At 36.7% G+C, this 27,447-nt stretch overlaps 1 protein-coding gene across 34 annotated transcripts in view; it reads left to right on the forward strand.

Annotated features, from left to right (window-relative positions):
* The window catches only part of LOC144322592 (uncharacterized), a 300,251-nt gene that overhangs the window by 79,242 nt on the left and 193,562 nt on the right, over window positions 1–27,447 (forward strand). For 15 of the 34 annotated variants that reach the window (XR_013388228.1, XR_013388217.1, XR_013388216.1 and 12 more), the window contains 3 exons: window positions 16,662–16,737; window positions 17,674–17,739; window positions 18,002–18,063. The exons of 13 other annotated variants lie outside the window; for them this stretch is intronic. The gene's annotated coding sequence lies outside the window, so the exon portion shown is untranslated. Of the gene's footprint in view, window positions 1–16,661; window positions 16,738–17,673; window positions 17,980–18,001; window positions 18,064–27,447 lie in introns of those variants that run through there. 6 more of the 34 variants (XR_013388222.1, XR_013388235.1, XR_013388214.1 and 3 more) reach the window with 3 other exon arrangements.

Genomic DNA, 27,447 nt, shown 5'->3' on the forward strand with positions numbered 1-27,447 from the left:
AGAAGCCAGACCTAGAGACAGGATTTTACCAGCAGAAACACTACCAGCTTTAACTAAAGGGGATGGAGATAGGACAAAAGGAAGGAAGGCTGTTTAATCTCTTAGATTCTACAGGGCAGGACAATGGAGTTATTTGGCTGTAATTTTGTGCTATTCTTCAAGGAAAGGGAAGAATGACCCTGAATTTTCTCTCCTCTGGTTTCTCTGTTCTCTTCCATAGAACTTCCAAACTGGCTCTACTTTGCTTCTCTTTTTCCTCTGGTTTCCATCTCTTTTTATTTTATACTTTATGAGAAGTATTTTGAGTGTTAGTTAACCTTCCAACTCTTTTATTGATTTATTTTTGCTCACTTATTTTTAATTTCAAAAGTTTTTATTTTCTGCAGATTGAATCTTTCATTAATGGATTCATACTCTTTTTCTTATTTCTTTATAGAGGTGAGTGTTTTGGAGAGGTTTTCTTCTGTCGCCTGCATTGTTTTTCTTTCCTCTGAGATCCTTTTACTTTTTGTTGGTTTGGTTTTTAATCAAACCAGAAGTTTTCCCTCAAATATCTGGTGGTGTGGGGCTGTTTGCTCAAAGACACTAGTTACCCCCACCCTTCAGTTCTGCTCAGGGATCCTAAGACCAGAGTTTGTCTCTTCATAGGGCATATATCTAATTGTCTGCTAGGATGGGAAGAAAGATTACTACCGAACTGCAGATTCTAATCCAGACTTCCAGCTAAACCTCTGTTTCAGTCCCATCCACATCCCAACTTTCAAAAATACATTGAACCCACAAATTCCTGAGTTTCCTTGAATTATTCCACATGCATAGGCTTGATTCTGGGCCACCCTCATAATCAGTTTAGGATTCAACCTTCATGAGTCTGGTAAGTCACCTACCACCTTTCCATCTGCTTTCTACTTTCCAAAATTTTATTGCTGTCCTCTTCTTAGCCATTCCATTGGCATTTAGTGTTATGTCTTCTTGTACTTTTATAGCATTATGATGTTTGGGAGGGAGAAATGACAAAATATGTCTGAGGAAACTTCAATTTAAGCAGAAGTCCTATTTCTCTATAGTCCTAGAGAAATAGAGCTATTTGGGAGACATTATGTATTGAAACTAAGGATTTCAGAACTACAAAATTGAATTTTAAGTCCTTGTTCAGATTCTGCATAGCCATATGACTTTAGGCATGTTTCTTAACCTTTTTTGACCTCATAACAAAAAAAAAAGGAAAATAACATCTACCTTATAGAGTTGTTAGAATTAGAAACGTGTGTAAAGCATGTGATATGTAAAAATATGTAATATGTGCTCAATAAGTAGAAACTTCTATATTTCATTGTTGAAGGATAGAGATATCATTTACTTACTATTTCTGTCCTCTAGGGGAAAAATGAGAAATAAAAAGCAATTCAAGTGTCAGTTTTATTAGAGGTGTCAGGGATATGTCAAGTAAACATCCTTCCTTACTTCTCAAATGCAGGATTCTCTAACAATAACTTGATTAGAGAATGGGATAAGATTTCTTGTTTTCTAGCTAGAACGGGGAGCAGTAGAAGCAACTTAGTTTACCTTAATTAATTATTACAAGGAGAAGCTGGGAAGTGGTCAGCTTCCTCCATGCTCCTTAGAGTTGCTGCCCAAGAACTTTTAACCCTCTGGAGTTTGAAAGTACAACCAGAGCATGGTCCATCTAAATATAGACACGTCGAAGAAGAAGCAGAAGAGAAAAGCCATCCCAGACAATAGTAGCATTTTTAATGTATTGACCCTACATTCTGATAAAACTATAAGCCATAGGATGATAGATTCTCACCAACCAACTTGGTTCCACAAATGGTCAACAATTGGCCAAATGATTCTAAGAGAAGAGTTTATTCCAAATCCACCTTCCAGGCTTGTTTCATGAGGAGGGGATTGAAAATCCATCCACAATTGTAGGGACAGAGGAGAGAAGGGATTGAACTCAGTTCAATTCTTTCTCTTGAAAGGATTATTGTTACTCCAAAGTCCAAACCCCCTGCTCTACCATACTTCACTACATGTTCTTTTCACTTTTAGAACGTTGTTTATTTTTTTTTACATGCACTTTTGTTTGGTTCTTATTTCTCTGTAAGTAATTTATATTGTCTATAGTCTGAAATATATCTATTTGTCTTTAAGTTCTTGAGGTAGATAATACAGGTACTATTTTTCTCCAAAGTAATTCATTCATAGCAAATTGCCAAACCACCACAACTTTGTGCAACTTTCAACCTCATACAAATCTGAACTGATGACCTGAGGGTGAGGGGCTCTGTATAACTTGATTACAGTTTTTAAAAAATTCCATTTTTCTCATGAAAAGACACCTTCAGAACACAATGTCAGTTTATCTTTGCAATTTTAGACATCAAATAGCTTATTTTTTAGTTCTCTCTGGGTCAAAGAATGTTATTAAGAAGAAAGATGTAAAAAAAAAATGAAGAAAGATGTAAAGAAGATTTTAGACAAATCAAGAGCCAATCTTTAAATTACTGTGTCCTTGATGGGAATGTGGTCCATATATGTCCAGCAGTAATAGGAAACACACATCCAGTCTTCTCTCTATCCCTGTTATTAATGTGAGCCTTCTTTCTTGGGGCTAGAGCACACAATTGTGCTATCTTACTCTGGGTTCTTGTAACTTCTCTTTGAATGAACGGAGGCTTTCCCTGTGGGATTGGAATGCAAAGTAATCTTCCCCAGTGGCCTCCTTTTCTTTGGATGGTGATTATGAAGTCTGGATTTTGGCCAAAATTAGCATTTGTGAAAGTGAAATTTCTATACCAAAAAAATCCCTGTTATGAAAATAAAGCTAAAACTAATAGCATTCCTATCAGAATGGAGAGGTTTTTACTCACTACCATGACAGAAATCCGCTCTCTTGCTCCTTCATTTCTTTCATTTCTCCCATCACTTATTTTCTCTTTCTGTTTTGTTTTTGTTTTTTCTTTATTTTCTCTGCCTCTTTTCATCTTTATCCCCTTCCTCTTTTAGTTTATTTTCATTCTCTTGTTTTTCTTTGTCCTTTTCTTCCTCTCTGGGCTTCTTCCTTCTCAGATTGTCACCACCTCAGCTGCATCAATTCAGCTGGATATTGAGCAAAGGTCTTCCAGATTTACTTCAAAAAAACAAGCAACTTCGATTTCTCATGAAGCTTATGTTTAAGAACATACATTTGTGTACATAAGGGTGCATAGAACCAACTTAGAAAGGAGTCTTAGGCCAAATCTATGGGCTGCTGTTGGAATTGTTATTCCCCAGTGAACCTGTGGGTATCAATCATGGGGTGGTGACTACAAAGCAGTGACCTCCTCTGGGACCTCCAACTCATTTCTCTGAGGGCACTGGGAGTCTACAACCACCACAACTTTGTGCAACTTTCAACCTCACACAAATCTGAACTGATGACCTGAGGGTGAGGGGCTCTGTATAACTTGATTACATTTTTTAAAAATTCCATTTTTCTCATGAAAAGACACCTTCAGAACACAATGTCAGTTTATCTCTGCAATTTTAGACATCAAATAGCTTATTTTTTAGTTCTCTCTGGGTCAAAGAATGTTATTAAGAAGAAAAATGTAAAAAATATTGGTTTTGTAACAATTCAGTATCCAAACTGAAGGCTCTAATAAACTCACAGAAATGTTCTTGCTTTGAAGTTCTTTATAGTATAAAGGGAAGATAAAAATATTACACAAGGCAAGAGTGTCTTAAAATTTACATTAAAAAAATAAAACCAAGCAAATAAAACCGCCAACAGATCTTGCATGTTAATGTACCAGAATACCTTTTTTGGTGGAAATTATCATGTAGGTTCTAGATGTTATGAATATGCGATTTTACAACTTGACTTCTATGGGAGATCACTTTAGAATCCAGAGGGTAGATTTTTGCACAGGTAAAAAGGAAGGAAAGGAGAATTACTCCTAACTTCTCTATTCATGCAAGAATATGTCAACTGAGATATTTGCCCCATTTCTCAGGGCAAGGAAAAGGTTTTGGATCTTATTTTAGCACCCCGGGATTAGAACTTCATTTTTAGAGACTGTGAAGTTGCTTCATCAAAATAGACACTAAGAAATTAAAATAACTGGCACAATATAATGAAAATGAATAAGCTGGTTTTTTTAAGTGCATGGAAAAAATCAATATTTTGTCTTCAAGTGCTTACACCTATGGAGGAAAGAGAGGTAGAAAAACGAATTGTTCCATCTATAATTTCAAGCAGGGAAAATGAGTTACAAGCATATCAGCAAAATACAGACAGAGGTAGACCCAGCGAAGCAGAAGGAAAATGACTAACCACCATTTCCCCTTATTCCCATAACTGATTGGATGTAAACAAAACATTCTTCCCCAAATGAGAGGCAGAAGTCTGATACTGAGCAGTGGCTACTTCTCAAGATATCTTTGTCAGCAAGATGGGTTCAAGTTATGATTTCACCGTTTCTATGATTGACATTGTTACGGTTCTTAGAGCAGTTACCATGGAAACAGAAGGGCCTTGCATGTATTTGAAGTAATTCACCTGACCTAGTGCTCAAAATGAGGGAGGGCTGAGCACTAGTATTTCTCCCAAGTATTCCCCATGATCTGGCCAATGCAGGCTGCAGTCTTGGCTCTGATCTGAAGAGGCTGTCAAGCAGTGCACGTGAGGAAGGATGAGAAAAATGGCAAATTCCTGCATCTGCTTAGACAAATTTTAGCCTCCGATTTCCCCTAGGGAGTTATGATGCTGTCAGTAGCTTCTGGTGCTTTCTCCTTCCTAAATATGGACTTGATTTCTGCCCTTTCACTTCTGATATCTGCTGGGGAGGCCTATAGGAAGGATACTTCAATCAAATTGTAGCAGGATATTTGTGTCACCTCTGAGCCAGAGGAAAATAGGAAGAGAGACTTGAGATTGAGAGAGGCATTGAGCAAGCTTAAGGTGGTTCTCTGCCTTGGGGCAGATGCATCACATTCTACCAGAAATAGTATCTGGATTATGTTAAAAAGCCTGTGGCTCCTCATCCTTCTTAGAGCAGAGGGCAAAACTCAGGGAGTATGATTATTACACCATCTTAGAATCTCTTCAACTCTGACATCGGTCAGACCCATCCAAGACCCAAACACCCTCCACATTTTGCCTGTCTCTTTCACTAATACATTGCTCTGGATTGTCTCATTTGTCATCTCTACTTCACGGTGTTCCCATTTCTTTGAACTCACTGGGCTGAGAAGGAGTGTTGGCAATTTTTTCACTCTTTGTTGCTGCTTTGGATGATTTTTCTACCAACACTCCTCAAACTCAAGTTTCTACTTTTGTGGAAAGTCAAAGGTGCCACCTGGATCATTTCTTTCCTATCCTCACTGCTGTTACTGACTAACCTGTCACTTCTACTCTTAGCACCTTGCTTGGTATTTTACTTCCTGATTTCCTTCCATTGATACACAAGGAATTTAACTCCATACCAGGAATTCTTCCACTGTATTGGTCTTCTCCCTTTCTTGGTTTTCTCAACTCTGATCACTCTCATCTTCTAACCATGGTCATTAGGATAGAAATAACTACATTTTGATTTTATCTTCAGCCCAAGACTGAGACGCTTCATTTCCTACCACAACTTCCCATTCTTTCACCTGATACCCTCTCACCCTCATTGAGCCTTATATGGATCCTTATGATGATGGCTTCATTCTTTGGAACTACTATGTTCTCTATCTCTCAGACCCTTCTTGGCCTCTCAGGCATTCTTACCTAGGTGGATCATTATAGTTAATTAGTCAGATTTTTTTTCTCTACAACAGCATGGGCTCTCAGACCCTACACACTGAATTGGGTATAATAGTAACTCATTTATTCATTTCTCCATTCCTTAAATATTAACTGAGCAACCAGGATTGTATAGAGATATGGACTACTTTTTTGCCTCCTGGAAATAGTGGATGAACTAATTTTTTGCCTTATGAAACAGTAGGTGAAGAGTAAATATGATATACAGTAAACATGAAACACAATGTTTGATACATGAACAGAAATTAGTAAGTATGAAACACCAAAGTACAGACTAAAGTGTTAGAGGGAAGTAAGTCATTACTGAGAACTGAAAGGACCAGGTACTCTTAGTTTCTTATGCTTATTAACTCTTTTAATTGTCACAACCAGAAATAACTATTTCATATTATTCCCATATAGTGGAGAATGATTAAGTTACTTGCTTGGGGTTATATAAGTGATGAAGCTGAGATTGGAAGTCAGGCAGCTTCCTCAGTCTACCATCTGCTCAATCCCTGCTTTAGAGCAATGGTGGGAATTTCCTTGGACAAGCTGGTCATTGAAGACTTTTTTGGAGAAGAAGGCATTTAGCTTGAGGTTTCAGGAAAGAGAAGGAACCCTCCACACAGACAAATGAAAGAGCCAGGAAACAGCATTTAGGTGAGAGCAAGTAGCATTCAGAATGTCCTGAGTAATAAGGAGCCTGGTATATTTGAAAAATGGAAAAGAAATCAACATGATTGGAACACAGATGGGGGAGAGAGTGACATAAAATTGGGCTGGAGAGGTGAATTGTGACAGGTGATCTGAGTTTGGCAGAGTAAGGGATTTTTATTGTATTCAAGGAGCTATGGGAGAACTGGCATCAATTTTCACTTGTGAATCTTTCTCTAGCAGTTACAGGGAGAATGGATTGGAAGTTAATAGAGGAAGTAGGTAAACAGCTGGAAAACTCTTGCAGGGATCCAGGCTAGGGACCTCTGTGGCTTGAATTGCAGTGGTGACAGAGGAAATGGAGAAATGTGGCTTTATTGTAGATACACTTTGGAGGCAGGATCAACAGAACTAGGTGGTGAGTGGACATTGGGAGTAAGAGAAGGACAAAAACAAGGATGTAGTGAGCAGATGAGGCCGTCAGGAAACCGCTCTAGCAGTCTTTCCTTCACTTTCTGAATCTTTTTCTCTTTTTTCCCTTATCAGGGGAAGTTGTCTTCTTATTCCATTCCTATAAAACATCTTCAGTCACCAATTTTGAGCCATTTGTCTTATGTGTTGCTCAATCTCTTAGCCTCATTCTGTTGTGTATCTTCAAGTCCTCCCCCCGCCCGCCCCCAGCATCCTCTTCAGCTTATAAAACTAATTCAAGTTTTATCTACCCTGAATTAAAAACCCTTCTCTCAATGTCAATGATTTTTTGAGTTCCTCCTTCAGTTCCCTGCCTTCCTTTGAGAGCAAGTTTAGTTAAGTTGTCTATATTTTTCATGGTTGTTTCCCAGAATAGATGTTCTCACCTTGATGTCACATGAGTAAAGAGTGATGTTGCACCACCTTGGATGCTATCCAGGCATGTGATTTAGCCAACAGTCCTGAACATTTTGCCTCACATAATTCTTTGTTGCATTCTCATAATCTGTGTTGGAAGATATTTAGCAAAGGGCAAAAATTGCCTGATGCAGACACATTAGAAGGAGCTAATGCCTGTTTCCTTGAAGTTTCCTCTCTAGGAATCCCCTAGAACTAGGGCTTCCAAAGTTCATAAAGTGAGCATCTCCCTTATTTGTTTCTCACTTTTACCCTTCAGAAAGTGCACGGAAAAATTGGGTAATAGCTTTCCATTGAGATAGTAAATAAATTACACTGTAGCCTCTTCTGCTATGGCAAAAATGTGGCCATCATAAACATATGGCCAAATACTTGGGAAATTTTTGTTTTAAAAAAATTTACCTATTTCTTTTAGAGAAAGAGCATGAATCGGAGAGGGTAGAGAGAGGGGGGAGGGGATCTCAAGCAGACTTTGTGCTGAGCACAGAGCCCAACTCCAGGCTCAATCTCACAACCCTGAGATCACGACCTGAGCTTAAACCAAGATTTGTATACTTAACTCACTGAGCCAGCCAGTCGCCCCTATTTGGTATCATTTTTAAATACCCAGGGTTGGGTGGTCATCCAAATAGCTCAAACAGTTGGTGTTTTAAAGCATATTATTTATCCAAGATGGATAGTCTCATTATTATCCCTTAATAGGATATTTGTTCTGGTGAGCAATAAGGCTACCTATGGAATTAAATAAAGGGCATCACAGAGGAAGACAGAAGATCAACTTTGGAGATATAGGAAGGGCCACTGAAAGGAGCCCCAGTATTAGAATAGCTGGGAGGGAATAATTAGGGAGAGTAACTTAACATGCAAGTTTATTAGCCTTGGCTCTTGCCAGTTTTTGGTCTGTTTTCACCATTTGGCTATATACACTGGTTAGTTATCATCAAACACTTAGCTTCCATACCCTCATTCTACTACACTGATCCCCACTTCTGTGGTTTACAGATTGCTTTTTCTACAAGGTCTGTTTCCAGTGTCACCTTCTCTATAAGGTATTCATCAATGTCTTCAGGACACTGCAGGCTTTGAAGTATGGATCCTGGAGCCAGAATATAGGATTCAAATCGTGGCCCTGATCTTGTTAGATGTGACCTTCAACAAGACACTTGAACTCCGTATGCCTTAGTTTCCTGATATGCAAAATGGAAATAATCATAGTAACTATTTCACTGTCTTATTGTGATGTTTACTGAGTTGGCTCATGTAAAATATTTAAAATATTGTTTGGTGCATAGTAAGTACTCAATAAATGTAGGCAGTCATTGTTTCCCTGGGAAGAATTACTTGTTCCTTCTTCTGAACTCTCTGGTGCATTCTTCTATGGTCATGATTATCAGTGTGGTGATTATTTGTTCATATGCCTGTAGGCTGTGTGTTTATAAAAGAAACCAGAAACAACAACATTGTTCTCTTTATCTCATACAGCATTTCATGTGATACATGGCCTGTAGTGTAAGTTCAATAAATTTTTATTGAATTAATGAATGGGTTGTGAGAAGTTTTGTGGTTCACTTAAAGATGAATTAATAGTGGACTCAAGATAATAAAAATAACTGTGGTCATTAACCCAGTTACACAGTCATTTGAAATTTTGTAATTTTAATCATTGACTATATATATGTGATCAGGTATTACTTGTACTAAAGTGAAAGAAGGAATTGAAGATGTACTGAGTACAATCAATGTGCTTTATGTATCATAATTATCATCCACCCCTAAGTTGTTATTATCATTCTACAGTTGAACAAGTTGATTCAGAGTAGTTTAGTAATTTATCTAAGGTCATAAAACTAATGAGTGGCAGAGGGTTTTCTAATCCGTAGAGCCAAACTGTAGACTCTAAGGTATAGCTGATCCTTGAACAATGCAGAGTTTAAGGGTGCCAATGCCCCCATCCCCCTGCTGTGGAAAATCTGCATATAACTTTGACTCCCTTAAAACTTAACTACTAATAGCTTACTGTTGATTTGAAGCCTTATCAATCACATGATCATTTGATTAAAACATATTTTTTGTGTTATATGTTATGTACTATATTCTTACAATAAAGTAAGCTGCAGAAAGAGAAATAGTATTAAGAAAATCATAAGGAAAACACATTTTTGGTACCATAATATAAATGTATTTATAACTGCATTTATTGAAAATAAATATTGAAAATACTGTATTGATAAAAAAAAAATTGGTAAGTGGATCTGCGCATTTCAAAAGCTGTTGTTCAAGGGCCAATGCATCTACTCTTTACTTTTCTATGTTGTACTTACTCCTTTCCATTATTGGTAACTTCCATCATCATCTCTACCTCCAACCCCATCAAAGATTTTTTTAATTTAGCTATGAGTGCCCTGAGGTTGTTGAGGCTTATGCATTACTCATTACTGGTATCTTTCTTCCACAGAAAGAAAACCATTGTACCTGTTTTGTCAGTCCTTAGTGGTCTAAAAATAGTTTTGTGACCAGATAAAGGAATTCTGGGTATGAGCGGGGAGTTGAGGTATCCAATTCAGCTTGATAAAAATATCAGGCTTTAACTGTCGGCTCTATTTAGCTTCACAGTTCTCCACTGGCATGGTGTAACCTCAGCCACAAAAGAGAGCTCTCCCCGAAGGCATTCCTAGTCATGAAGAAACAAGAGGCTTTTTCCTTCTAGTTTCTCCAGCCCTACCATCAGATTCAGATTGGACTCTCCTGAAAGCAGCCCCCATTCTCCTGAGTGGTGAAACTCTCTTGGTTTTCCATACAGAGAAATCTTCATTATTGATCCTTTCTCTTTCCTGGATGCTTCTTGCCTGAACAATTTCATAACAGTGACTATCTTTGCTCCCAAGTTCTTTCTAACTCTTAAGTGAGTTACTTAATACATCTGCATTTTGATTATTCCTGGGGTCTTTCAAATTGGAAAATGTCATTCTGTCTCTGAGACTTATTTCCTCTAAACTTGGATTCTGTGCACACTGTATTCCTCCTATCCTGCAGAATAGTTCAACTATTCTGCCCAACCTTTGTTTCTAACCAGTGTTGAATTTGGCTCCGTCATTCTCTGTTTTTACATTTGAGAACTTAGTCAGTTGGATATAGATCAGATCACCCCCCCCCATTGGAGGGTATTTATTTTTTCTTCTCTTTTTAGTAACAATACTTGGATGTATAAGAAACATTATACAGTGCTTAATAACAAAAACTTGAGAGTAAATTTCCACTCTTACAAAGGTGTATCTATTTCAAAAGACCTGGTAGGTTAAATAGATTACCTATACATAGAAAAGAAATTTATGCTATCTCAGGAGCAAGCAGTAACCTAATAATTAAATGATGGACTTTTGTGCAGAGTTTCCTCCCTCTCCCTACTATTTTTTGAATGATGATGGATTTTTAGATGATGAAATCAATTTAGAGAATTCTACCAAAGGCATGTTTTCTTCACTAATTCGTCCAGATTCTGTTATAATGTAAGGAAAATAAATCATTCCTTTATGCTCCAGTTTTTCTATCAGTGGCAAATGGTAATGGACTCCCATTTTATGTTCTTTTTAAAATTAATTATTTTAATTTACTTTTTATTCAAGTATAATTAACATAGTGTTATATGTTAATATAACAGGTGTATAATGATCTAACAATTCTATATCTCTCTCAGTACTCATTAAGATAAGTGTACTCTTAACCCCCTTTATGTATTTAACCCATCCTCCACTCCCCTCCCCTCTGGCAACCACCAGTTCTCTGTATTTAAGAATCTGTTTGTTTGTTTGTCTCTTTTTTGTTTATTTGTTTTTTTTTTCTTAAAGTCCACACATAAGTGAAATCATATGGTATTTCTTTCCCTGACTGACTTATTTCACTTAGCTTTATACCCTGTTGGTCCATACATATTGTTGCAAATACCAAGATTTCATTCTTCTTTTTTTTTTTATGGTTGAGTAACATTCCATTTTATATATATATTCCATATCTTTATCCATTCACCTGTTGATGGACAGTTGGGTTTTGTGCAGTAAAAGAAACCATCAACAAGACAAAAAGGCAAACCTATTGAATGAAAGAAGATATTTGCAAATAACATATCCAGTAAGGGGTTAATATCCAAAATATATTAAAAAACTTAGACAACTCAACACAAAAAAACCCCTGAATAATTCAATTAAAAAATGGGCAGAGGACCCGATAAGTTTTTTCCAAAGAAATACACCTTCTTTGTGAAGGAAGTAGGGGCAAAGCATGTGCAGGGCTAGACCTGCCAGTAAAGATTGTATGCCACACATTTTGTGCACCATTGGTGCTGGCAGGGGACTAAAAGAAAGGGGTGAAACCACCACCAAGGAAGAGAAGGATGTGAGACAGAGTAGCAATGAGCATTGATTGGGCCCCTACCAAAACTATGTGAGATGACAAGGGAGCAGCCAAATGTGTGCAGAGCAAAAACAAAAATAAAAACAAAAACAAAAACAAAAAAACCCCACAAAAAACCAGACACATGAAAAGATGTTCAACGTCACTAATCATCAGGGGTATCACTTTACACCTGTCAGAATAGTTAAGAAACACAAGAAATAACAAGTATTGGTGAGGATGTGGAGAGAAAGGAACCCTCGTGCACTGTTGGTGGGAATGTAAACTGGTACAGCCACTGTGGAAAACAGTATGAAGTTTTCCCAATTTATCTTCTTGTTTTCACGCTTATCTTCCTCTTAAAAACAACAACAGAGTTATTCTGCTAAAGAGGAGGTCAGAAAATCTCACTCCTCTGCTCAGAACCCTCCAGTGACTTCCCACTCCTTGTCAAGAGAAAGCCAAACTCCTTATGAGGTCTCCAAGATCATCCATGATAATCTGGCCCCGTCTCTAATCTTACTTCCTTTTACTTTTTTCTTTGATCCCTCTACTCTAGCCACATTTGGTGCCTTGCTGTTCCTTGGACTTAATAGGAAGTCTCTTTCCTCAGGGACTTTGCAGGCTTCTCCTGGATCTCTCTCCAATATCCTTTTGGCTCATTTTCTTTCAGATCTTTACATCTTCTATGAGAGCTTCCCTGATTCACTCTATTGAAAAATCACAAAGCCCAACTGTTCTAATCCTTTTCTACTTTGTTTTCCTCCATCATAGTATTTTTTTGTGCTCATTTAAATATTTTGTCTTCCTTCATTGAAAAGTAAGCTTGAAGAGAAGCTTTATCATTGGTTCACTGCTTTATTCACAGCTTCTAGGACAATGTTTGATATATGGTATTCAACAAATATTTGTCAAGTGAGTGGGTGGCAAAACCTATGATTTTGGAATTCTTTTCATTGATTTCCCTCGGGTTCTCTGATAAGGCTATATATAAGGGCATGGCCCTGGCTTCTTTCCTTGAGGAGACTGCCAGCGATTTGAGTCTGTCACAGAGATCTGGGAAATGCTCAGATCTGGACCCTGGAGGGTTCTCTGGGGGTGGGCTCTTGTTCTTTAAATTCCTTTTTTTCTTATATCTCACATGTAAATAAAACTCCAACCCAATGATCTCATTCAATCTTCACATTAACCCTGTGAGGCAGATAAAAAAAAAAAAAAAAAAGGAAAGAATGGAACCAGCAATAATTGAGCATCACTTTGTGCCTGGAATAAAGCCAGGAACTTTCATAATAGTCATTTAATTTATGTATCAATCCTAGGATGAAGGTATCTTTATATCTCTATTTTATAGATGTGTATCAGCGATGTGGTAACCTGCTTCACTCATACCTAAGTGTTTTGCTCATCTTCCATACTCCCAAAGCCTCTTTTGGGTGGTCTTGATATCATGTAAGCCATAGTATAGATTTGCTTATTCTGTAAAGTCTTTTTTGGCTTTGGTAAAAACAAGTTGTACGTTCTTCATTGTGGTTACTCTTTGTCCTTGAGCATGAACCCAGGGACCACAGCAGACAGACACAATTTAATGAACTGCAAACAATAAGTGAACTGCTTAAGGTTTTAATTCATTGGAAGAAAGTTATCCCATTAATTCAAGACACTATAGGCTGCAGAAATGAGATTGTCTTCAACATTTGGCTTGGCATCCTGACAATGAGCACTGGGGGTTTTATTTGGGAAGAACACTGAAGGTCCTTCATCCTGTGAAGGGAAGATTTAAACTCTTTCAAAGCAGCATCTGAGTTTGTTTTCTGAAAAGAGAAGGTTGATTGGAAGGAAGTAGATCTGTCCCTAGCAAAAGTGCATACAGCTTAAAAAATAAAACATCTAGTTCAGCCAAGTTTTCTCTGTTGGCAGAATTCAAGACATATCCTCATAATCAGTCCAGTCCTGGGAGAATTTCTCAAAGTAAAAAAAAAAAAAAAGTCCCCGAATTATCTGAATAGTGAAGCTTGAAAAGCAGCCAAGGAGAATTGCATCTTTTCTATTACTACCACATGTGCTTCCTTGCATACCCCATTTCACAAGAGCTGAATAATGGTATATGGTGTTCCTAGCAGGAACACACAGTCCCACATCATCCCATTAGCATGATGGTGTTCTAGAGCAGAAAGCCACAAGCTTGTGGTTTTCCTTGCACAGGGTTCCCATCCTCACTTCCTGCTTCATTCTCAGTTCATGTGCTTTGAGTTAGTTTCTTCCTACATAGGCTGCATGTGGTGCACTTACACATAATGAAGGGATTTTATTTTATTTTTTATCTGAGTCATCTTGCTTTAGTGCTTTCAGGATACTGCAAAACAAATAAAATGATTTACCACCCCAAATAAAATTTTTTAGAAAGTGTTCAAGTACAAGCATATCTGAAAGAAACTTTTATGGGGGTGGGAGGGCAAAGCTAGCTACTGGATATGCAAAAATATTTGAATTGATCTTGCAAAGTGTGGAAGGCATGGAACTTAATGCAACATATTTAGTGACTTATTGGTCATCTTATTTTGGTCATAACTGCTATGATTGTGGATTACCTGTTTAGTCAAAAAGAAGGAGAAAGAAGAATAAAAACAAAAGAAGAAAATGCTATCTGGTTTAGATCCAGAAATGTCTGGGTTAAAAAAGTTAGGCCTTGTTTTCTATTTTCTATGTGGTCTTTGGTTTCCTATTTAACTTCTCTGAATCTTATTTGCCTTATCTGTAAAACAGCAATGACAATCTCTTTCTTATAGAGGTTTTATAGGGAATAAGTGATATCTATATAACCATGATATACACAATATATTCCTTCCCTTCCAGCACACTTCTGTCCTACATTGATGTCTTAATGGTCCTCTGAGTATAACTGGGTGGGTTTTCCCCTCCATTGCATTTTATAATTAAGTTAGCTCATTCCCTCCTTATTCTTTCTCCTTAAAGACACTTTCAATGATTTCTGGAGTGGATATGCTGCAGGTTAAATCCTGAGGGGATCCCTGCGCTGAATGTTATGTAGTAGTCCACTCTTACATATTAAAACTAATATATACATAGCACTTTAGCACTTAAGAAACACCTTCAAATATGTTGTCCTGTTTAATTCCTAAAATTATTTTGTGAGCTAGTTATTAGTATCTGTTATTACTCCATTTCCCAGGGAGGAAATTAGGGCTCTGAAACGTTCAGGGGTTCAGCCATGGTCACACAGCTAGAGACATTGGAGTAAGCATGGCTTCCCCCAGTGCCACCTAACATTAACAAATTGTGCTTTTCCAGTAGTGACCCTACCTCTCTTTGCTGTATTCCCCTTCCCACTTGCTGCCACTGTCTCCTGGTCCCTTTGTATTCCTGGGATCCTTTGGGAGCTCCTTCACAGGTCCTCATAAAGATATCCTCTTAGTTACTGTTGGCATTGGCCATTTTATTCCTTTCCAGATTTGGTTTGTTTTGGTAAGGTTTGTGGTTTGTTACCTGAAAAGAAGCATTAGGAAGGCGCCTCTCTGTTGCCATGGCTACTGATGCCTGCCACCAAAGGAGCTTATATTTGAAAGCCCAGTCTCATTGTGCTCCCAGAGTCATCAGTGTTTCTGCTCACAACTGACACTGCCTAAGCATATAGTGACCTTGCTGTCTAGTACTTCTGTAATAAGGCCACCCAAGTAGGGAGAAATTCTCTCCCTATTTTGTGTCAAAGTCCATTCATCAAGCCTTAAAGCAGTAATACCTTTTTGTTACTCCAGTGGCTGACAGAGTTTAGGGAAAATTGTTTTTCGTTTTATTAGAACCCTCTTGAAAGTCCTAATGAGGCCTTATATTAGTTGGGGCTCTCCAGAGAAACAGAACTAATAGGGTGGATGGATGGATAGATAGATTGACTGACTGACTGAGTGGCTGACTTATTATGAAAGATTGGCTCTAAGGATTATGGAGGCTGAGAAATCCCACCCTTTGCCATTTGCAAGAGGGAGCCCCGGGAAAACTGATGGTCTAGTTCCAAGAGGACTGAGGACTGAGAACTGGGAGAACCCAATAGTGTAAGTCCCAGTCCAAGTCAAAATGCCCAAGAGCCAGGAGCTCTGATGTCTGAGGGCAGGAGAAGAGAAATGTCCTAACTCTAGCAAAGAGAGCAAATTTATCCTTCCTCCATCTTTTTGTTCTATTTGGGCTCTCAACATGTTGAATGTTGCCTACCTGCATTGGTTACGGTGATCTTTAGTCAGTAGTGGATTCAAACCTCTTCTGGAGACACCCTTGCAGACACATCTAGAAATGATGTTTTACTAGCTATCTGGGCATGTCTTAGCCCAGTGAAATTGACACATACAATTAGCCATCACAGGCATTATTCAGGAAAAAGATAAATTGAAGAGGCAGATAACATGGCTGACCTTGGACTCTCTCTCAGACTCAAACTACTAATCATTAACTGATGTGCCTGAGGGACTATTTTTTATCTCGCAATAAGTTTTTTCCTTGAATTTCCTAGTTCTTCAGACAAATAAGCTACCTTCTAGTGGTCCCTACTAGTCTTCAAACACAGCTGATTCTTTCTGTGAACATAGCTTATGTCCATGGAAAGACCTCTGTCATCCATGTGTTATGTTAGTGGTACTCTGACTTTTGGGTTTCAAAGATCAGCAACAGTTCAGAAACCATTTGCAGAAATAACATTGAATTGCCTGCTGTTTATTTTGTCAACTGAGGAAAATAACAAAGCAGTAAAACCAAAACAATAGCCATTCACTAAAACCATACAGAGAAAGAGCCAGATCTTTGCCAGCTTTTTAGTTTAGTTTAATAACATAAAGATGATTTTTAACACCAGAAAAGTAGGAAAAGTATGCTATCCAAATAAAGGATAGACATGCTATTGAATAAATAGCTTTATCAAAAATCTATACATCATTCTCCCATTTTACTGCAGACTGAAATATTTTTCACACTCTGGCATCTTGGAACTATTATATTGCTTCATTTGCTATACACAACAACAGTGTGAGGTAAGTGTTATTAACATCCCCATTTTACAACTGTAGAAATTCAGGACCAGAGAAGTTGGGCATCATGCCAAAAGTCAGAGAGATAACAAGGAGACTAGCTAGGACCTAAATACAAGTCCTTTGCTGCCTAACGTGTCTTTGCTGAAGATGATGGGGATACTCAACTGGAATTAAATATGCTCATATATTTAGAATATTTTGAGTATTGAAAATAGATCACTGTTTATAATTTTCCCCAGCTTGTTATTTGGCCATGTAATATTTATTAATAAACATGAATATATGTCTATAAAATTTATCACTCTGAATAACTGGCATTATAATTTGTGTACAAATTATTTTGTCTCTATAGTTCCTGAAGAATCTACTGTAGAAAAAAATTATGGGATTGTTGCTGCAAGTCTGTCTTTCAAAGGTTCCAGCTCTTTCTTTCTGTATGCTCACAAAAAAATGGACACTCATGAAGTATTTCTAGATTTCTTTTTTTTTTTACCTTTCCCTTTTCCTCTCTACCTAATTCTTCCTGCATCTTTCTCTTCCCTTGAGTTTTCCTGTACTTTTCTTCTTTGAGATTGTTACTGTCTGGGCATCGGAAACCTCTCCAAGTATAAGTTCTTGATGAATTAGTATTTAGATTTCCTCATGTTGAGATGTCTCCTTTTGTCCAGATTAATCTTCAGTTTTTTATTAACTATAAACATGCACAAATTGTTTTATTTTCAGTGGGAGTGGGTTAGGGGGATGGTTTCCGGTGAACTGAGTAAAGTTAAGAGTAATTAAGCAAAGATGTGAAGAACATTGGAAAGAGTGGCACTTACAAAGTAATCTGAGGCTTTGAAGGTCATGTTAATTAGTTTGCATTTACTCTGCATCTGGTATCTAGACATCTTCTCTTGATTTGACCCTCATGTCCTTCCTATTTTATTTTTTTTCTAGGAGTGCTGCTGCCTTGATTATACTTCAGTCACTGGAACTCAACTTTATTATCTGTCCACTTTCCTGGTATTCTTGAATCAGTCTGCCCTGGGAAAAGGGTTTGGATAATAGGGGCTTAGACTAATGGAAACTTTTAAAATACCCATGGACTTATAATGTGGTCTTGAATGTTTTCATGAGATAAATGTACTGAACATCAAAAAAGATGAAGAGTTGGTCTTGTCTGCACTAGAGTAACAGGGTATTGGAGTATAGTCCTGGTTATGACAGAACTTCCAAAGGCAGGTGGCCAAGAAGCTTGTGTTCACTGCAATTTCTTATATTTTAGCTTTTGGCTTTCTGAAGATCAGGCACCTGGGGAACACTGAAGCAGCTCAAAGATAAATGTTGGTAAATTTGCTTCCTTATTCTTTCTAAATCCCCCATCTTTTCGGAGTAACCAAAGTTACAAGGGATTTCATTTTGGTCCATAGCCTTCTATCTGAAATGCTTGGAACAAAATATATTTCATAGGTCAAATATTTATGGTTTGGGGAAAGTAAAATGGAGCATGCATTTTATATTTTGTAATGCCCCTAGAGGGTCTAGAGTAGCACTTTGTAGTCATCACATTAATGTTTCTGTAGCAAAATATATGCGTGTCTACACAAAACTAGATAAATCAAGATTTAAAAAAGTTTCTAGTGAGTTCAGGTCAGGTTTTGCCCCAAATGAGTTAAGTTCACAACAGGTTTTGCCACTAGTTGAATTACGTGAAGGTGTTTAGACTTCAGAGCTTTTGGAGTTCAGAATTGTAGATTATAGTGTGTGGATCTGAGCATATCAATTTGTTAGGCATGACGGAAAATTTTATTCACTATAGGAATTGAGAAACTCTAGAAGATTCTTAACCAGGGGTGTGTAATTCTGGTTGGAGACCTACTAAATCAGACCATGTGGGAGTGGACTGGGAAAAGATACTTTTAACAAGCTCCCAGGTTACTCTGATTCACATCAAAATTTAAGAATCTCTGCTCTAGAAGAAATTTCCAAGGGAGATTGAAAAATCTTTTCCCCTATACATTTAAGAAAGTGTTGATTTTCTTTAGATCTCTGTGAACTGATAAATGTATTGACTTTGCATCAAATAGGCTCCTACTAGAGCTAAGATGAGGATTCAGGTAGTTTAGCTTTTTGGTTTCCCGGTCCCTCCAGAGATAAAGATTGTCCTTCCAGAAGACCAGTGGGTAATACACATGTCATGTTGAGTATGCTTAGATTATGACTCTGCAGTTCCAACCTCAGGCTTCCTAGTCACTCAAGTGCTTTGATACAGATTCACCAGTATGAGCAGCCTCTGCTAGACACCATAGAAAGAATGCTGGATTCCTATTCTTAAAGAGCTCACTGTTGCCATAAAGAGAAAAGGCACCTGCACATATTAATGTTAATTAATGCCAGTGCTTTTAATTTGGTTACAGTTCAACTCACTACTGTTGTTACCATTTCAGAGCTGCATTGACACATGTTCTTTTAAAACTTTTAATTATCATTTACTTTTTGACTTTTGGTGCAATAATAAACTCATATGGCAGAGATACTAGAGATAGGGGGAGCCTATTAAGCAAGAACATGGGAGACATATTTTGCAGTGAATTAAGGCAGGAATAAGATTACACTATTTTTATAAACAAGGGATTAATTGGGAGTGGAGTGAAAGAACAAAGATCTTGGTGTCAAACCAGTCCTGACTTTGAATTTTAGTTCTGCCCTTATCATCTTTTTGACCTTGGCATATTAACTAAATCTCTGAATCTCAGTTGCCCATATGTAATCTAGAGACAAATTAATACGTACTTCATGGGGTTGCTATGTGGATTAAGTCAGCTTCTCTCTAGGGAATCACCTGGAACAGTGAACATTGGTTTCTTCATTCTCTTTGCCCTAGAACACTTGAGTCCTTTGTTTTGTGCACTTGTTTCTTTGTCCTGTGCCTTTTATCTGTTGTTTCTTGGCCTTTCACACTGGATTGTGAGCTCTTGAAGAACATGAACCTCATCTTTCTAATTCTTCCATTCCTGTGTCTAGCATGTGGTAAGCACTTAAAAAAGGCTTATAGAGAAAGGAGAGAGCACGATGGATTACAGACTTTGTGAGGATGTAGGCAGTGAGCAATGGTATAGTGATAATTGTTTAACAACCAGCTTGCCAATAAAAATGTATATGTCTGGCCTTTTTATTATAAATTTTACTAACATAGAGGTTGTATAACACAAACTTACAAATCATAAAATACACAAATACCCATTGTTATCAATTTATATAGCCAATTGATTCTTCAAGAATGCTTTCCTAAGTGGGGATCAGGGGTTGGCCTGTGAATCAAATCTGACCCACCACCTACTTTTGTAAACAGCATTTTACTGAAGCTTAGCCACACCCACTGACTACCATTGTGCTAACATGGCAGGATTGAGTAGTTCTGACAGACCATATTGTTCACAGATCCTAATATATTTGCTCTCTGGGCCTTTTAAGGAAAGGAAGTCTCTGAAAATCATTTATATTTTTAATTGTGCAAACATTAAAGATTTTAAATTGTACGTACAAAAATAAAAAAAATAAAAAAAAAAATAAAAATTTCCTGCCAGGAAAGGAAGTCTCAGTATCTTCCCTTCTCCTGTCTTCCACTTCTTTTTTTTTTCTCCTCCTCCTCTTCCTTCTTGTTCTTTTATAACAAAAACTTTATAACCTTTTCAAATGTAAAAATCACTTTTAGCTTGTGGGTAATACAAAAATAAGATAAGGACTTGGATTTGTCTATTGTGCCATAGATCACTGAACCCTAGTCTAAACAATCAGTAGGACAATAAATAAAGCTTTGATTTATAGCATTGCCAGTTTCTTCGGTGTAAATATTCCCACCATGGCTGATTTCAAGCTGAACATGGAATAGTAGATGCACAATATTATTTTAACTGTGCAGAATCAATAGCTGTAGATGATGACAATAGCGTAGATAATAGTAAATTTATCAACACAAGTGAGAAACACAAAATGTAGTAAAATAATTAGAAAGTGATGAGTTTTGAATATTGTTCTTGTTTCTAATATAACTTATCTAATGATAATTTTATGTAAGTTAATTTTTAATAGCTGTGATTAACAACTGGCTTGCAAAATTCCTGAAAATTGTCAGCTTTTGTGAGCTGATAAAACTGGCTGCATCATATTCCTGGGCCTTTGGATTGGTCCCTGTTGGAGGTTTGAGTCTTGATAAGTGTAGGAAGAGAGAGACAAGCATCCAGCTTTGCACCTCATTTCTTTGTTCCATAGCTTTTGTCTAGTTAAATTGTAGTGACACTAACTCAGAATTTGATCCAGATTAGACTTTCTCTCTGTAAAAGTTTAAAATGAACTAACAGAGGTAAGAATAGGGATAAAACCTGGTAAAGGAGCCACAGAGGAGTTCAAGTTACTAAAACAGTGCCCTATACCATTGGTCACTCTACTCAGTCCTGCTAACTCTAGTGATCATCCTTATGACCCTGTTATTATGAAAAGGCTCCACTTGATTGTGTAAGTAGAGCTTTTTGGGGAAGGAGATGAATTTTTGTAGTTGTTTGACCTCATTTATTGTTGGGTATGTATTAGTAACTGGACATTTGGCTTCTATACTTGGGAGGCTTATCCTCTTCTCTAATGGCAATGTGATGCCCTATTACTTGCAATATTACACTTTTAGGGAAGAGCCGAGAAGAGTCAAAGCCAGCTGATGTAGTCATTATCATGAACCGACAACAGGGCAAAGCCACCATCATACCATGCCTCTCATGCCGAGCTCGCTAATGGGTGTAATTTTGTTAGTCTTGCAGGAAGGATTCTTTAGGTCATTCACACTGTGAGAGGCAAGAAGGAAAAGCTAATTTAACAAGGTTGTCACCTTCTTGAAAGCATATTCAAAGGCTTGCTAGCTGAAGAAATTCAAATAAAAGGGAGGGGTCAGTGCTGAAAGCTTTCTCTTCTCCCCATTTTACTTTTTCTCATTCAACAGGGACTTCTGGAAATAAAATATGTGTAAGGAATGGAGAAAGAAAGGAAAAAAGAGAAAAGCTACATTTCTTTTTTTTTTCCTTTGAAAGCTGTACATGAAGGATCTGTGGCTTGTGTGGAGTGGGTGAGGTGCTCTGTAGCTCTCAGTGACATTACCAAGGGGAATCTGGGGCCAGAGGTGTGCAGGTGGGGCTGTCAATCAGCGACAACATCAAGGGCTCTTACAAAAACAAAAGGAAAGAAAATGGATGTTTAATCAATACAGTTGCTCTCTGCTTAACCTTTTGTGTTTTAAGCAACATTCACTGGAGCCCAGCAACAGAGTCCAATATTTAACACATAAAAGGCACTCAAAAAGGTGAAGCCTTGGAGAGCAGCTAGAAAGCTAAGATGGAACTGAGGGTTAAGAAATGGAAAGAAAAAGACTTGGAGGAGAGAGAGGTCAAATGAATGTTTAAAGGCTGGGATCCATTAAGAACAGACCCGGGACCACAGAGGGACAGATAGGAGAACCCAGTGTTAAGAGTACATGGATGTTGGGCACCTGGTGATCCTGGGCTGTATTCAATTACCTTTCCGTACTCCTGGAAGGTAATCAGCAACAACTCAAGGATTGGCTGAAAAAGAACAAGAAACAGCTATGGTAGGTTCACCTTATCGTTTAGCGTACTATTACTTCTGATGGCATCTGGTCAGCTCGCTCTATCCATATGGCCTTAGGGTACATAATTCATAGTAGTGAAAAAGGCAAAATCAAGTGAGTGTCTAAGAGTCTGGCAAGAAGAGCCTTTGGCCAAGTTAGGCCACTTTATATCTCCTATTTGAACTATTAAAATAGCCTCTTAACTATTAGTCTGCTTCCATATTCAGGTCTATGTTCCACACTGTCACCAGTCATGTTTTCTTAATTAAAAATATTAATTTTGAAAATGTGAAAATTATAGAAATGTGTCAAGAACTAATAACCATGTATATCTACCCATCACCTTTTTATTTCCTTCCTTTTATCTTTCCCTTTGTTCTTTCAGCATTTGTAGTGGACCTATTATGTGGCAGAAACTGTTTAGGAGATATAAAGATGAACATAACTGATCCCTTATCTTAGTCTGGAATGAAAGACATGTAGACCAATGATTGTAGTATTTTGTCTCAGCATATGCACATATTTTAGTTTTATTTTTGTAATTATTTTGATGCTTCATTTTGAGAAATGCAAACAGTATAAAATTATAAAGTTACAAAAAGGTATAGAGTAAAAGTAAAGTCTATCTCCTATCCCTGCCCTTGAGCCTCACAATTTCCCATCCCAGAGGCAAGCACAGCTACTAGTTTCTTTTTCTTTTTTCTGTGTGTGTATATACAAAAGAATATACATATACTATATATACTATATATATTTATATGTATATAAGTACATATGCTTAGAAGAATATACACATGTACATATGTATCATATATAAATATATACATATGTATAATATACAAGTAGCATGCTATATACTTAATTTTATATCTTAAATATTTGTTTTAAAAGATTTTATTTATTTATTAGAGAGACAGCACAAACAAGTGGGAGTGGCAAAAGGAGAAGCAGACCCCCTGCCACTGAATAGGGAGCTCGATGTGGGACTTGATCCCAGGACTCTGGGATCATGACCTGAGCTGAAGGCAGGTGCTTAACCAGCTGAACCACCCAAGCACGCATATCTTACATTATTCTACTTATTGTATTTTGGAGAAATATTAAAATATATATATTTTAAATATATAAAAATAATATATATTATCAACACATAAGGAATAGCTTTTTAAATTGACTTCATAATATTCAATTATATATTAAAAATACATATAGAAATATAACTATTTCATACATAAAAACTATGTCAACCATATATAAATAGCAAAAACATATATTTAAAAGTCTACACTTGACTGTTTATGCCTGTTGGCAAAGTGTTGAATTAATTGTACTCCTCAACTCATGGAACATCATCAGTGATGGTCCTTGCAAGGTTTCTCTTATTTTTCACTGAGTGTGTTTTTAGATCTATCCAGGTTGTTTTGTGTATATATAGTTTGTAGCTTCTAAACCATGGTTAGTATTCCAAAATATACAACCAGTACATTTTACTCATCTCTTCTTGAGGTGAGGGACAGCTAGCTAGATTGCTTCCAATTCACCACTGCTAAGAATAACTCTTACACTGTTGGTGGGAATGCACAGTGGTACAGCCACTCTGGAAAACAGTATGGAGATTCCTCAACAAGTTAAACATAGAGCTATCCTATGACCCAGCAATTGCACTGCTGGGTATTTATCCAAAGGATACGAAAATAGTGATTTGAAGGTCTACATGTACTCCAATGTTTATATTAGCAATGCCCATGATAGCCAAACTATGGAAAGAGCCCAAATGTCCTTTGACAGATAAATGGATAAATGTGTGTGTGTGTGTTTAATGGAATATTGCTCAACCATCAAAAAAGATGGAATCCTGTCATTTGCCATCATGTAGATGGAACTAGAGTGTACTATAATAAGTGAAACAAGTCAGAGAAAGACAAATACCCTATGATTTCACTCCTATGTGGAATTTAAGAAACAAAAACAGATGAGTATAGGGGAAGGGAAGGAAAAATAAGATATAAAGAGAGAGGCAAACCTAAGGAGACTCTTAATTATAAGGAACAGACTGAGGATTGCTAGAGGGAAGGTGAGTGGGGGGATGGGGTAATTGGGTGATAGACATTAAGAAGGGTGCTTGATGTAATGAGCACTGGGTGTTATATGTAATTGATGAACCACTAAATTCTACCCTTGAAACTAATAATACACTACATTTTAACTAACTTGAATTTAAATAGAATCTAAAAAAAAAAAAAACAGAAAATCATGAAATAACTTGAATGTGTTCTCTTATTCACCTGTGTGATTCTTTTTATGAGATATAAACTCAGGGCTGCTGGGCCAAAGGCTATATGTGCATTTAATTGAAGGACTGCTAGATTGCACATAAGAATGGTTTACTTAGCAGCATTCCTTATACCATTGTAGGAGGTGCCCTGTATTGCTGCATACATTTTAATACTAACAAGCTTTCTAGTTTTTTATTTTGGGGGTTCAATTTATTGAATAACTTTTATTTTTATTTTTTTAAAATATTTTATTTATTTATTCATGAGAGACACACACAGAGAGAGAGAGAGGCAGAGACATAGGCAGGGGGAGAAGCAGGCTCCATGCAGGGAGCCCAATGTGGGACTCGATCCCAGGACTCCAGGATCACGCCCTCGGCTGAAGGTAGTGCTAAACCGTTGAGCCACCCAGGCTGCCCTATTGAATAACTTTAAAAAAAATAATTAAAAAATAATAAAAAATTATTAAAAATAAAAATAATTATTTAAAAAAATAATTAATAATTAGATTTTGTTTTAAAACAGGTTATGGTTCATAGCACTAATGAAGTGAAGATACAGAGAGTTTCCATATTCTCCTTACCCCTCACATGCATGGCCTCCCCAATAACAATATCTCCCATTGCTATAATCACCCAAAGTTTATAGTTTACCCTGAGGTTAACTATTGGTATTGTACATTCTATGGGTTTGGACAAATACATAATGATCTTCTTGTGTGAGTTTTGGCAAATTGTATCTTTCAAGCAATTGGTCCATTTCATCTAGGTTGTCAAATGTGTGGGTCTAGACTTCTTTATAGCATTTCTTTATTATCCTTCTAGCCTATGTGATCTGTAGTGGCTACCTCTTTTGTATCCCTCATTTTTAAAATATGCATTTCCATAAATACAAATGAATTTGAGTGTATTTTCATATGCTTGCTAGCCTGTTGGAATTCCTCTTCTGCATATTGCCACTTAACATCTCTGTCCTATTTTCTGGCTAGGTTTCCTGTTCTTTCATTATTGATTTTAGAAATTCCTTGCATATCCTATGAATTCTAGATACTAGCATCCTGTTTTGAGCCAATAAAAGTATTTTCTTCCGTCTGTGACATGTCTGTTAACATTGTGAAGCATGTTCTTCATTGAATGGTTGTCCATGATTTTTATGTAATGAAATCTATCATTTTTTTTCTGCCTTATGGGGTTTTGTTTTAAATGTTCTTTGCTCTCTTGGGTATACAACTATTCTCCTACATTATTTGTATCAATCTCATTGTTCTATCTTTTTCATCTCCATCTTTAATCCATCTGCAATCAGTGTTTTATATGGTGTAAAGTTAGTGGTCTAGTTTTTAGGTTTTCTTCATATACTAGGCTAGTTATTTCTAATACCATCTATAATTAGGCTTTTATGACTACTTTGTAGTGCTACCTTCATTATATACCAGGTTGCCATAAATTCATAGATCTGTTTCTGAACTGTCTACTATCCTCTAATGGCTTATTGGTTCTTGTTATGTATTTTATTACAACGGCTATGTATAGATTTTAATCTCTGAAAAGCAAATCTCCATTGTTTATTCAGCTTTTTCAAACTTAGGTTAATCATTGGCATAATTTCTTTCCTATAAATTTTAGAATAAGTAAACTGATTTTCTTACAGCCCTAACTGAAATATAGTTTGGGATTTAATTTTTAGGTTATTTTAGAATAAATTGGTATTTTAATGATATAGAGTATTACTGTCCAAGATCATGAGTTTTCTCTCCATTTATAGCAGACCTGCTTCATGCCCCTCAAAATGCAAATTAAAAATACCATGGAGGCCTTTGTATACTTAAGTAAATTTCTAGTAATTATAAATTTTCTTGTGTTTTCAGTGGTATCTTATATTTGATAACATTTTCTTTTAGCATTTCCTGGAGGAGAAAAATGCTATCCATATTTAATACATTTACCTCATGTTTAGTAACCTCATTGAACTCATAATTATTCTAATAGCTTGATGATTTCATTTTATTTTTCTCCTATATGGATGATTACATTGTTTTCAAGTATTGATGACTTCATTTCTTTCCTTGCAGTCCTCATACATTATTTTTTTCTTATTGCTTTGGCTATGACCAGTATTATGGTAAATGATAAAAACCATATTTGTCTTGTTCGTGTTCTTACGTTTTCTCTAATAAGAAGAATATACATGGTGAGTTTGCAGATATATTTTTCCATGTTAATAAAGTTCCCTACAATTCTAGTTTTCTGAGAGTTTTTGCCATAAATAAATGATAAACTTTGTTTTTTGCTGTATCTAGAATTTTTTTCATCTGGCCTACTGATATATTACCTTGAAATATTTTTTGATATTGGACCATTTTTGCATTCTTGGGATAAACCTTACCTGATCCTGATGTACTTTGTTTTGCATACACTATTAGATAGCTAATATTTTTGCTTCTATGGAGTTATTTTGGCCACTAATTTCTTTCTTAAGGAGAAATATGACATAGTGCTTAAGAGTACTCTGGAACCAAACAAACTACCTAGGTTTCAATCCCACTTTGGCCACTTACTAGCTGTGTGATCTGAGGAAGCAGTAAACCTTTCTGGCATTATTTTTCCCATATATAAAATGAGGTTAACGTTTATGATACCTAACTTATAACTGGTATTTAAAAATAAATGAGTTAAAATATGTAAAAACACTTAGAAGAATACCTAGCACATAGTTAACTTCTAGTTAAGTGCTAACAATGATTATGGCACCAAATTAATTTTGTTGGGGGAATCAACATGATACTAGTCCTATAAAAATAATCTAGACATTTTTGTCACTGGA

The sequence above is a fragment of the Canis aureus genome, chromosome 10 (genome assembly GCF_053574225.1).
Source record: "Canis aureus isolate CA01 chromosome 10, VMU_Caureus_v.1.0, whole genome shotgun sequence".
NCBI classification, from domain to species: domain Eukaryota; kingdom Metazoa; phylum Chordata; class Mammalia; order Carnivora; family Canidae; genus Canis; species Canis aureus.